This window comes from Schistocerca serialis, chromosome 6 (assembly GCF_023864345.2).
Source record: "Schistocerca serialis cubense isolate TAMUIC-IGC-003099 chromosome 6, iqSchSeri2.2, whole genome shotgun sequence".
NCBI lineage: Eukaryota > Metazoa > Arthropoda > Insecta > Orthoptera > Acrididae > Schistocerca > Schistocerca serialis.
This window is the reverse complement of record NC_064643.1, coordinates 213,658,964-213,671,665: the sequence shown is the minus strand read 5'-3', so window position 1 is coordinate 213,671,665 and position 12,702 is coordinate 213,658,964. Positions and strand designations below refer to the sequence as shown.

Here is a 12,702-nt window from a genome sequence, read left to right as displayed (position 1 = left end):
CAACTGAAACGTCCCCTTTGAACAATTATACATGACTGTGCTTAAACTGACACACAACATTTTGTTAGCGAAACGCAATCTGACTTTCAAAATTCCCTACAAAAGAATGGCCCTGACTAACATTAAACTATACCTTTCACAAATCACTTACCTCACAAAAATCTTCGCTGCTCAAGCTACTGCAATACAGCGAGCGCCACTACTGCCAGCTAAATAAAAGATTCAAACTATGGAAGGCACTAACTACTGATAGGGATAGTTAGCAAATGAAAGATATTAATAGAGAACAAACAATGTATTTACCTTGATATCATCATATATAAATATAGCAGTTAATGACAAATTTCAACACTCCGCCATCTCTCTCCCCACATCCACCACTGCTGGCGGCTCACCTCCAACTGCCCAACGCTACGCGTTGTTCACAGCCAGCTGCCTAACACTACAATGGCGAGTATTACAACAATACAAAGCAGCCACAGACTGCACACAGCACAGCCAGTGATTTTCATATTGAGCGCTACGTAACGTTGCCAATAAGAAAACATAAACAGCCTACTTACATAGAGAAAACATAAACAGCCTACTTACATAGCCCCCATGCTCCCCACAAAAAATTTTGCAAATTTTTTTGGGCACTGGCCAATACATATTTGTTAAAATTTTTTCACAATTACAATAACAAAGAAATCAAAGGCACACACTTATTGATACAATGTTGGTCAAAAGCTAAAATTTTCTCACAGTCCATAAAGACAGTCCTGATTGTTCATTACGGTAAAATAGTAGTGTTTTTCTCAAAGTCTGAGCAGTAGAAGAAAATGCACACGGAAGTAGTGGATTTCCATGCAGTCTTGAAGAAGTAGTGTTGTCCTTCCAACGGAAAGACAGTACTGACTCTTGACATGCAGACAAGTAATGGGTCACAACAGAGCAAACCCACAGGAGAGTCATTCGAAGTTTTGAAGAATATTGGTAGGTAGGTCATCACAGAGCAGACCCACTGTAGTCCTGGTAGAGATTACGGTATTGGTGGGCCACCAGAGGTGCAGACCCACTGCAGTCCTCGTAGAAATAATGGTATTGGTGAGTCATCAAAGGTGTAGACCCACTGTAGTCCTTGTAGAGAAAGCTAGCAGCCATCTGTTGCGACTGTGCAGGTGCACAATCACCATCGAAGAGTCGTGCAGAAAATATAGCAAGTCCATAAACCACCACTTGTGCACTCACAAAGTTAGTTTCTAATTGTCCTTAGAACCAGCAATGCTGTTATCCAGTCCCTTGCTGAATGATTAACACACATGCAAACACTATCAGTCCCTACTGCTCACATATTGTCCATATACTATGACCAACAGAAACGTGTGCAGTGAAATGTAACTTACAAGTTACTTAATTTGATGAACTGGTGTCAATTACAATTTTATAACATGAGAATACAATTACAAAGATACAGAAACCATCATTGAAACATAATAATACAGATAACATTTGTAGATAATAGGGACTTTACAAAAGAATAGAAATAAACATATACATCAATGTTACCGGAATTATGACATGAGTACATACATAAAAGATCGGAATAACTTTCGAAACATCAACTTCACACATGAGCGTTAAACAGAACGGAATTAATAATGTCTAACATCTTTACAATGTAAATAACATATTATTAATGCCAATTATATTTGAGGATAACAGTATTCCTCATCATAGTGAATGTAGCTTAGTATTAGAAGAAGAAAAAATCCTATGAAACTACACAGAGACAGGAAGAAAACAAATACACAAGGGTTCACAAACACATAGTGGGATAACACCAATAGGAAAGGACAGGGTTCGTTTTCAGTGTAACATGTGGTACTGCAGTCCAACCCAAAACTTCATATATCTTTCCTCTTATTTCATCCTTTGTTTCCACCAAAAAAATTCTATCTAAGCATGCTTTCTGTATTTATATGTTCACATATTTCTTACCTCAACATTTATTTCCAAGAAAATTCTACCTAAACCTGTTTTCTGTACTTTTTTTGTATAACTTCTGAATGCATTTCTTCCTCTTCATCGCAACTCATTCTCTTAGAGGCTACCCCCTCTTAAGCTAACTTAAATCTACTGAGCTCAGATGCTAAACTAAGGGACAAGGCAATGCAGCAGCACAAAACAATTAACACAAACAGCAATGATCAAAAAAATGGAAAATTGCAAAGCAAGCTACAGTAAATCTAAATTACCAAGCAATGCAACATTGCAACTAATATGAGCCAATGTGTAGCAACAATAAAAATAAATGAGTAGTAAAACTGGCTTAGCAGAGTAACACAAAGTCAAATTCAGTAACACTATGCCTGGCAAACCGCAGCTTATATCTAAACATGACATAGCTCAAGCAGAAAAAATATTACAGTAAAAACAACAATGCAGATAAGGGAAATGTATATTCACATCTTAATATCTATGTAATTAAAGTGGTGCACCACAACAACTTATTGTAAAAAAAATATTACCATGTACTTGAAAAGAAAATTATGTGTTACTGTTACTAGTTCCTTCTTATTGTTCTTTCCTTTCCAAGTGCTCCTTTTTTAAAGAATCTGGATCATAAAATAATTATTTAATAGATCTGTTGACAGAAAGTGTTCACATTAGCAAATGCATTTCATTTTATAAAAGCAATGCTGCAACACAGCTGGAAACCAGACATCAAATGAAATAAGCAACTATGAAAAGCAAAGCATAAAAATATCATTCAATAGTCATGTGGCATTTCGTAAGTCAGTAGCACTCAACTCTCGGAGAGAGACACTTGTCATAATCAGGTGTGCAGATGTAAGAATATTTCCGAGGATAATGGCCTCCCCTTTTTTTTTGTTCTACCTGTGCCGCTGAAAAGGGCTCGCAATAATGGCTTTTTCTCCAGGCGTCTGACACAGCTGGGTGCCCGCGACGCATTACGTGCAGGTGGTCACTTAACTTTCGTACGGAAATATCTACGACAGCAGTTTCTGCTACCGTGGCAGTCTCATATAAAAATATTTCACAGGTCAAGAATTAGTGTTGCAAATCTGTAGAAACAAAATCCTATAAATATAAGTGTCCAAAAAAAATATTCGTCAGCATTGTGATACAGTCACACATTTCATAACTCTTAAAGTACGTTTCTTGGTTTCCAACATCCTGTTTCACAAGTCAAGAGTCCCTACCCACTATTCATTACTCCTTACCTTATTACACATATACGTATCCATCAACACTCGTCAATATTTCGTCATTATAAATATGAAGCATAATCAAATAACTCATATAGCCTCAGCCTATTAATCATAAACATACCTCAGCAGCATAATACACATCGTCGTCGTAAAAATAACATCACAACACCTCAGTCAAATCTCAAAATCGTCGTAGCTTCCTCCAATAATTAAAAAAATTCTCTGCTCATGTCAAAAGTGTCATCTGCCTCAAACGTACTTTAAAAATCATGAATCCATACCAAATACATCATTCAAAGCTCTCATAGTATCACAATGGTTCCAAAAAAATATGAACAGATCACACAGTACAGACAAAATACAATTTCGTAAGTGTGAAGTAATCCAACTCTGTAATTGCGTAAACATATGTCACTGATGTAATAAAAAAAGTTTATCTCTCAGTTAAATGATCAGATAGCTGTGTAATTCTGTGTTAGAGAAATATGGTACCGATGTGTAAAGTTGTATAAGCAAATACCATATTAGCTAGGGTTCCTTGTGGTTGCCACACACATGGTACACAAAGTAAGCGTGTACCCCCCTGAGGATAAATGTAATTATACTCCCAGGTGTTACAAATTACAGCAATGGAATGAAATGTATCACGGAAAACTTTCTTTGTAATTAAAAAAATATTTAAAAATAAGTGTTTTAAGTATAAGATTAATCACTCAAATGCGTGTACTGTAGCGCTAAATATGCGTCTTGTTGCAACATAATCTCTGTGGAAGTGTCGTAGTTATCGTCCTCTGAAAGCTAAGTTCTGCAGAAGTCAATGTACTTACCACATGATAAACCTAGTTAATATGCTTATTGGCGTGATGAAGAAAGTACTGTACAGTAACGTATTGTTATGCCACGAAAAAGGCTGTCTCATTGTTGCTATACCACAAAAGTTACTACTAAAACATGTTTTTCTTCCTAGAAGAATTCAGAAAGCTGTGCAGATATAAAACAGATACACTGCAAAAGCAACATTGTAAATTGTCACTCATTAGTAGCGTCGTGATAACATCGTGTAGCTGTCACATAAACTAACCACTGTGTCCTCTGGTATCTCACAGAAAGTACTTTAAACCCAGAATGTATTTTCAAGTAAACCAAAATGTTGCATTAAAATCTCATTAGCAGTACCAGTATGTGTCCTAAGTATGTAAGCCTGATAGTCGTTACGTAATCGTGCAACTAACAAGCAAGAATGTACAACTAACAACACTGTGTCGTCTGTTCATTATAACAATGCATTCGTAATTTCTGTTTAAATAAGTTCTCTTGGTTCTTGACTGGATATTTCGCTTCAAACATTGTTACATGTTAACAGATTCTAAGTCTGACAAGCATACTAGAAATGTGAAGTGAAAAGTTATATGGCAAAGACAAAGGTAAAAAGCAGATTATCTCTCAATAAACGGTTTTACATGTGAAATGTGGTGTAAACCTTTACTCTTCATAGTACTCAGAGTTTGAACTTGAATGCAATTGTCAGGCGGTATACGTCGGTAAAGAATACTGGAGTTTTTCTCAAGGTTAGCGTCTATGTTATTTTTCTCTGAGCCACCTGGCGCACGCGGTTGCCTGCTGTGCGAGTCATTGTCTGTCTCTTTGTTGGCGCGCATCGTTATTGGGATTAGGAGACCTAACTTCTACAAATTCGCCTTGCCGAGAGGGCCCTGCTCTGTTTGAATCCCGCCAGTTCTGATGCAATTGACGTCTGTCGTTATGATCATATCGTCTGTCGTCATTTCGGTAGATTCCGTAGTTTCTTCCTTGTCAGTCACGTGGTGGAGAATTTCTCCCTGAATCGTAACTCCGCGCTGAACTGTTGCGTCTGAAGTTATTCTGTCTCCCCTGGTAATAATTGATTTGGTTCCCATATTGTCTGTTTCTGTGGTTATCTCTGTCATATTCATTACTACGGAAATGCGATCTTTCTCTGTAACTATTATTACTCTGCCAGTGGTTGTCATATGGGTGGTGTCTGTTTTGGTCACGATTTGCGTTGTAAGAATAGCCTTGTCGTGTCCAGTTATGCCTGCTGTGCGACTCATTGTCTGTCTCTTTGTTAGCGCGCATCGTTATTGGGATTAGGAGACCTAACTTCTACAAATTCGCCTTGCCGAGAGGGCCCTGCTCTGTTTGAATCCCGCCAGTTCTGATGCAATTGACGTCTGTCGTTATGATCATATCGTCTGTCGTCATTTCGGTAGATTCCGTAGTTTCTTCCTTGTCAGTCACGTGGTGGAGAATTTCTCCCTGAATCGTAACTCCGCGCTGAACTGTTGCGTCTGAAGTTATTCTGTCTCCCCTGGTAATAATTGATTTGGTTCCCATATTGTCTGTTTCTGTGGTTATCTGTGTCATATTCATTACTACGGAAATGCGATCTTTCTCTGTAACTATTATTACTCTGCCAGTGGTTGTCATATGGGTGGTGTCTGTTTTGGTCACGATTTGCGTTGTAAGAATAGCCTTGTCGTGTCCAGTTATTGTTTCTGTCGTCACGGAATTGTGACGTATGTGACCTGTAGTGATTGTTTTCCTGTTTTCGCATCCGGCGACTGTCAGTGTCAATTTCTAATTCTTGTAAGAGTCCCTGAAATGCTTCAATGTCGTCTTTGCAACGTCCTGCCAAAATAATATGTCGTAAATGTTCAGGCAGTTTGAGTAAGCAAATGCGGATGAGTTCTGAGGGCCTGTATGGGTTTGAAAGATACTGATTCTTATGCAACATGTCTTCAAAATATTTCACAAGACTGGAAAATTCAGATTGTTCGAAACGTTTCATCATTATGATGAAACACGGTCTTGTGTGGCTTGAGACCAATATGCTGAGAGGAAGGCATGGTAAAACTCTCCTTCACTGTGGCAATCGTGAATTACCGATCCCATTCTTACAGCTGTTTCATTCTCCAAGTAGCCACACATAAATTCTAATCTGTGTTATAACGACCAGTTGGGAGGAAAACAATGAGAGAATTGATGGAGCCATGCTTGTGGATGAATGTCGTTGCCAGAATTCTTAAATGTTTTGAATTTACGTGTAGTAATGAACAGCTTATAGTCAAAATCATCATGTCGGCGAGTCGCATATCGGTCATTGTTAGGTCGTGTCGGCCGTTCCATCTCAAAATTCGGTGCACATTGCCAATTTCTTTCATAACTTCCGAAATGCCCTGTGTTATTATTTTGCGGCTTTTCCGTGTTTCTAAGTCCCTCTTCCCGTGTTGGAGCGCCAGTGTCCTCTGAAATACGTAATTCTTGTATTACCTGTGTCAGCTGATCTTGTACTTCCCGGATTTCTCTTTTGTACTGTGTATTGATTTGATTTTGATTCTGTTTGAATTTTCTAATTTGTTCATACTCTTCTGTGTCAGTGAAGGCTACAGGTCTTGTGTCATTCAGATCATCATCTACCTTTGTAGATAAGTTAGTGACCTGATCCGAAAGTTCGGCTACTTTCTCCGATAGTGTACTTATTTCTTCAGTGTGTTTTTCTGAACCAAGTTTCAGAGTATCTACTGTGTCCTTAAAGTTTTCCTGAGTTTTTGCAAGTTGCGTAACCGAATCGGTAGATGCAACTGAGTCAAATTTGGCCCACAAGGTCTCATGATTTTCATGAACAATGGTTTGCAGTTCTTTTATGGCTGCTTCGTGATTCTGTAATGCATTTTCATGCCCCGAAAAAATAGGTTGAAAATGCTCACAAATTTGTGTTTTTACGTCATTACAGACTTTTTGACATTTCAATTCAATGTTATGTAACTCAGTAGTTAAATCTTCACGTGTTTGTTCAAGTGTGGTGTCTAACTTTTGAAGATTTTGTTCCATTGTGTCTAACTGTTGCTGTGTTAGTCTCTGGTGTTGTTCCATTGTGTCTAACTTTTTAAGATTTTGTTCCACTGTGTCTAACTTTTGAAGCTTTTGCTGTGTTTGTCCCATTTGTTGTATTAATTGTAATAACAATGCATTGGTGTCTGAAACATGTTCCTCAGTGCTTTTCGGCAGTGAATTTACACCGGAAACATTCACATTTTGACAAGCAGAAAATGTGTCTTGACTTATTTGAGAAAACGGTGAGGATCCAAAACCTGAATCTACAGTATTTGCGAGATCGTGTCGTGTCATTTCGGCTTCCTGAGGCGAGCTATTGCCGACCGATCGATCGATAATGCTTCCCTCTTCATTAATTGTTTCACTGTCCACGCCATTGTTTGACGCCCGCTCCATTTCCCTGTGCACAGTTACCAAATTACTACTTTGAACATTAGTAAATTCATTACTCTGCGGCGCTGATAAGCTACGCTCGTCGTCACTATTATTTCTCAGTTTAGTTTGGAGCCTAGTGTTACGTTTTTTACACGCCATTATTGTCACAGTATTTCACACGACAACACAGAAAAACACAATTTGAAGATCAAAAATAAGAGAACACATTAACATAGCACTGAAAATAATATCTAGTTAATTGCAGCTGCGAAATACTTGGTGCAAATCTACATGCATGCCACAACTGTTTTACTGTACAACAATGAAAGGCTACAACTACAAAGGAGATTCTCTCTACAATTACGCGCTAGCAATAAACAAAAGCTACACTAAATACACAAACTACAAGAAAAAATCAGAAGATTCCAGTGAGGTATCCTGGCAGGGTGTCGACATATGAAACGTCCCCTTTGAACAATTATACATGACTGTGCTTAAACTGACACACAATATTTTGTTAGCGAAACGCAATCTGACTTTCAAAATTCCCTACAAAAGAATGGCCCTGACTAACATTAAACTATACCTTTCACAAATCACTTACCTCACAAAAATCTTCGCTGCTCAAGCTACTGCAATACAGCGAGCGCCACTACTGCCAGCTAAATAAAAGATTCAAACTATGAAAGGCACTAACTACTGATAGGGATAGTTAGCAAATGAAAGATATTAATAGAGAACAAACAATGTATTTACCTTGATATCATCATATATAAATATAGCAGTTAATGACAAATTTCAACACTCCGCCATCTCTCTCCCCACATCCACCACTGCTGGCGGCTCACCTCCAACTGCCCAACGCTACGCGTTGTTCACAGCCAGCTGCCTAACACTACAATGGCGAGTATTACAACAATGCAAAGCAGCCACAGACTGCACACAGCACAGCCAGTGATTTTCATATTGAGCGCTACGTAACGTTGCCAATAAGAAAACATATACAGCCTACTTACATAGAGAAAACATAAACAGCCTACTTACACAACTCCTAAAGAATCTTATATACTTGGCTAACGTCAACTCAGTTTTGATTTCAGAGGAGCCGGCTGACCTGTGACATACCGCGCGTGGAGGTCTACATCGAAATTTTGTTTCGTTCCGACGGCACTTCCGCCTTTGTTCTTCGACATTTCCGGTTGAAAAAGTTCCAGTTTGTAGAGGAAATATCAATAAACATTTTGACCAAATTTGACATTGATATCTATAACATACACTCCTGGAAATGGAAAAAAGAACACATTGACACCGGTGTGTCAGACCCACCATACTTGCTCCGGACACTGCGAGAGGGCTGTACAAGCAATGATCACACGCACGGCACAGCGGACACACCAGGAACCGCGGTGTTGGCCGTCGAATGGCGCTAGCTGCGCAGCATTTGTGCACCGCCGCCGTCAGTGTCAGCCAGCTTGCCGTGGCATACGGAGCTCCATCGCAGTCTTTAACACTGGTAGCATGCCGCGACAGCGTGGACGTGAACCGTATGTGCAGTTGACGGACTTTGAGCGAGGGCGTATAGTGGGCATGCGGGAGGCCGAGTGGACGTACGGCCGAATTGCTCAACACGTGGGGCGTGAGGTCTCCACAGTACATCGATGTTGTCGCCAGTGGTCGGCAGAAGGTGCACGTGCCCGTCGACCTGGGACCGGACCGCAGCGACGCACGGATGCACGCCAAGACCGTAGGATCCTACGCAGTGCCGTAGGGTACCGCACCGCCACTTCCCAGCAAATTAGGGACACTGTTGCTCCTGGGGTATCGGCGAGGACCATTCGCAACCGTCTCCATGAAGCTGGGCTACGGTCCCGCACACCGTTAGGCCGTCTTCCGCTCACGCCCCAACATCGTGCAGCCCGCCTCCAGTGGTGTCGCGACAGGCGTGAATGGAGGGACGAATGGAGACGTGTCGTCTTCAGCGATGAGAGTCGCTTCTGCCTTGGTGCCAATGATGGTCGTATGCGTGTTTGGCGCCGTGCAGGTGAGCGCCACAATCAGGACTGCATACGACTGAGGCACACAGGGCCAACACCCGGCATCATGGTGTGGGGAGCGATCTCCTACACTGGCCGTACACCACTGGTGATCGTCGAGGGGACATTGAATAGTGCACGGTACATCCAAACCGTCATCGAACCCATCGTTCTACCATTCCTAGACCGGCAAGGGAACTTGCTGTTCCAACAGGACAATGCACGTCCGCATGTATCCCGTGCCACCCAACGTGCTCTAGAAGGTGTAAGTCAACTACCCTGGCCAGCAAGATCTCCGGATCTGTCCCCCATTGAGCATGTTTGGGACTGGATGAAGCGTCGTCTCACGCGGTCTGCACGTCCAGCACGAACGCTGGTCCAACTGAGGCGCCAGGTGGAAATGGCATGGCAAGCCGTTCCACAGGACTACATCCAGCATCTCTACGATCGTCTCCATGGGAGAATAGCAGCCTGCATTGCTGCGAAAGGTGGATATACACTGTACTAGTGCCGACATTGTGCATGCTCTGTTGCCTGTGTCTATGTGCCTGTGGTTCTGTCAGTGAGATCATGTGATGTATCTGACCCCAGGAATGTGTCAATAAAGTTTCCCCTTCCTGGGATAATGAATTCACGGTGTTCTTATTTCAATTTCCAGGAGTGTATACCGAGAAAAAATTCTCAAAGAACATGCTTTTTTCGGGCCAAAATTAGTAAACCTCCCCTTACCTTTTGGACGGTTTCCTAAAAAACAGCAATTGCTGTAAATATTTAGGAGACAACTTATTTCTATTCTGAGTCATAGTTGCTCCAGCTCTTTAAAATAAACTCGCTCTACAATACACTCACAAGGCATAGATGTAACGACTATAAGACATTGTTGAGCATATTTGTACAAACATGGAAACATTACTTTCATGTTCCCATTCTGCAAGTGCGTTGCTTTTAAAGATGTTGCGGGATTCGACGAATAAAGAGACACTGTGTCACTTTGGTGTGTTCCCCTTTCCTTTTTGCGGCCGTGCGCCAGCTCTTAATGTTGTTTCCAATAGCAGTATGCCTCCGTTACAGTGGACGAAGCAGCATCTTCCTCCGACTCGCTTGGGCTACTTTGTCATTCATAAATCATGCTTTTTAGTTCTTTGTAGGGGTCGCGCACATGCTACTGGATTTTGAAAATGCAGTTTTTTAAACCTCGGACCCAACAGAGCACCAATGGCTGCATGGTCATCTAATTCAGTTAATCCATACTATTTCATCAGCTTTCTCAATAAAACTTCCTTGCATTCTGTGATAGTCGGTGTGACTGGTATGATACTACTAAGTACAGTTGATAAAAAATTAATCATTGGTAGAATTTTGGATATTGTAACGCAGTATTGTCCTGACTCTACTCTTGTAACCAAAAGGCTTTAACAAAGCTGTGGTTGGTACAGTATTTCCATCTCTTCAGCAGCACAAGCTGTCATTCACTCACCAGTCGGATATGCGCGTAAAATAAATACCATACAAGTACTTTTCTTCCGGCACTGAATAAGTTTCGAAAGAATTATTCGATTCTAAGAGTAGTCGGTATCGAAACAAAATTGTCGAATACTTCCGTGTATTTACTTGCGTCGGAACATCCCTACACTGGGGTGACAGCAATGTCGCCAACTTTGGTTCTCTGTTACCCTATGTGGTTAACGTGTTGATGTTCCTCAGTGTATTTATCGCGCTGATCATAAACAGTTGTAGATTTTAGCTCTGGCACTTTCGAAAATAAGTAATGTTATAATTAGTCGGGCTGGAAGCGCTGTATAATAACAAGACTTTTCAAATTAGCAGAACGTTGTACAATTGGCTTTGTCGTCTCTCATATTTGCGTATGTCTACAGTTTATAATAATTATCAGATGAACGTGAATACCATATTAAATCCCACGATCAGCAGGTGATTGCGGGAATGTAAATTCCCTCCAAGTATCCCCACACCCAGCCTACTGGGATACTGGCTGAAAAGTTTCTCGTCACATATGTTACGCAAGTTAATAAAGAACGACGATGTTACTTTTAACATATTTACAAAAATATGCTTGTACTCTCCAACATGGTCAGCCGCTTAGGAGACAGAGATGTGAGACCTTCTTTGGGAATCACAGTACTAGAGAGAACCGGCATTTGAAGCTGACTGCCGAACGATTGTATTGCCGCTAATATGCATTGCGCTTAAGGACCACGAAGATGCGAGAAATTAGGGCTCATACGGAGGTATATACACAATCTTTTTCCCTTGCTCTTTCTGTGAGTGGAACAGAAAAGGAATTGACAAGTGATGGTACAGGGCCCTTCCGGATTATGTAAGTAGCTGTAGATGTACATGATCCGCAATTTCTTTCGTAGGAGGCTTAAAATTTATTTTTTTAAATTTTATCCATATTTTGCAGCTTAAAACGTGACTGTATTCAAAATATTGAGGTTATGAATTAAACAACACCTTTAGTCACAACTTTTTCGTGTTTTATTAACTACACGATGCATTTCGGACCCTGTGGGTCCATCGTCTGGTGTAATTTGTCTTAATACATGTTTTATTTCTTCTCTTGAATGAGGTGAAATGCATATTCCTGTCACGAAAAAGTTTCATGTTAGGTTATGAATTTCGTAAGTCGAACGCGGAAAATATGTGCAAAATAGTGGCAAATGAACAGCGTAAACTTACCACATATTCTAAGGAAAGTATTTTTCACGTTTTGGCACCGGCAAAAATTCTTTCCTCCGTCGTTTTAGTACATGTCACTTCGTTCAAGATGTACATTTGCACATTCCTGTTTGTAAACAGTTCACAGATGTTTTTGTGCATGGCGATGTCAAAGATGAATTAATACGCAGTGCTAAAGGTATAACTATTAAACAATTGACATATGCAAGAAATAACTTTAGAATAGGTCTTTAAAATTAGTGAAATAATTATGGCTTGCGAAATCTGTTCATTTAACATAGATTCTGGTTTTTTGGATTTTGTGGAGGTATATCTCCAGTTGTTCTAACAGACTTAGAGTCTTACCATTGGCTTCGTTATGTAGTATTACCAAATTGTTTTCTAGACTGTTGATGATATGTTTCGTTTCCAACATATGTTGTGCAATGACTGATTTTTCGAACTTCTTGAGCCAGAAAGCATTTACATGTTCTTGAAAAAAGGTCTTGAAGTTTCTGCCTGTTTTC

The 12,702-nt window shown here is 40.4% G+C and overlaps 1 long non-coding RNA gene across 1 annotated transcript in view; it reads right to left on the bottom strand.

The window, feature by feature from the left end:
* Positions 1-12,314, bottom strand: part of LOC126484621 (uncharacterized) — an 86,135-nt gene extending 73,821 nt beyond the window's left edge. Inside the window, exon 1 of the long non-coding RNA XR_007587891.1 lies at positions 12,197-12,314. This is a non-coding gene — a long non-coding RNA (uncharacterized LOC126484621). The remainder of the gene's footprint in view (positions 1-12,196) is intronic.
* Between the last annotated feature and the right edge of the window lie 388 nt (positions 12,315-12,702).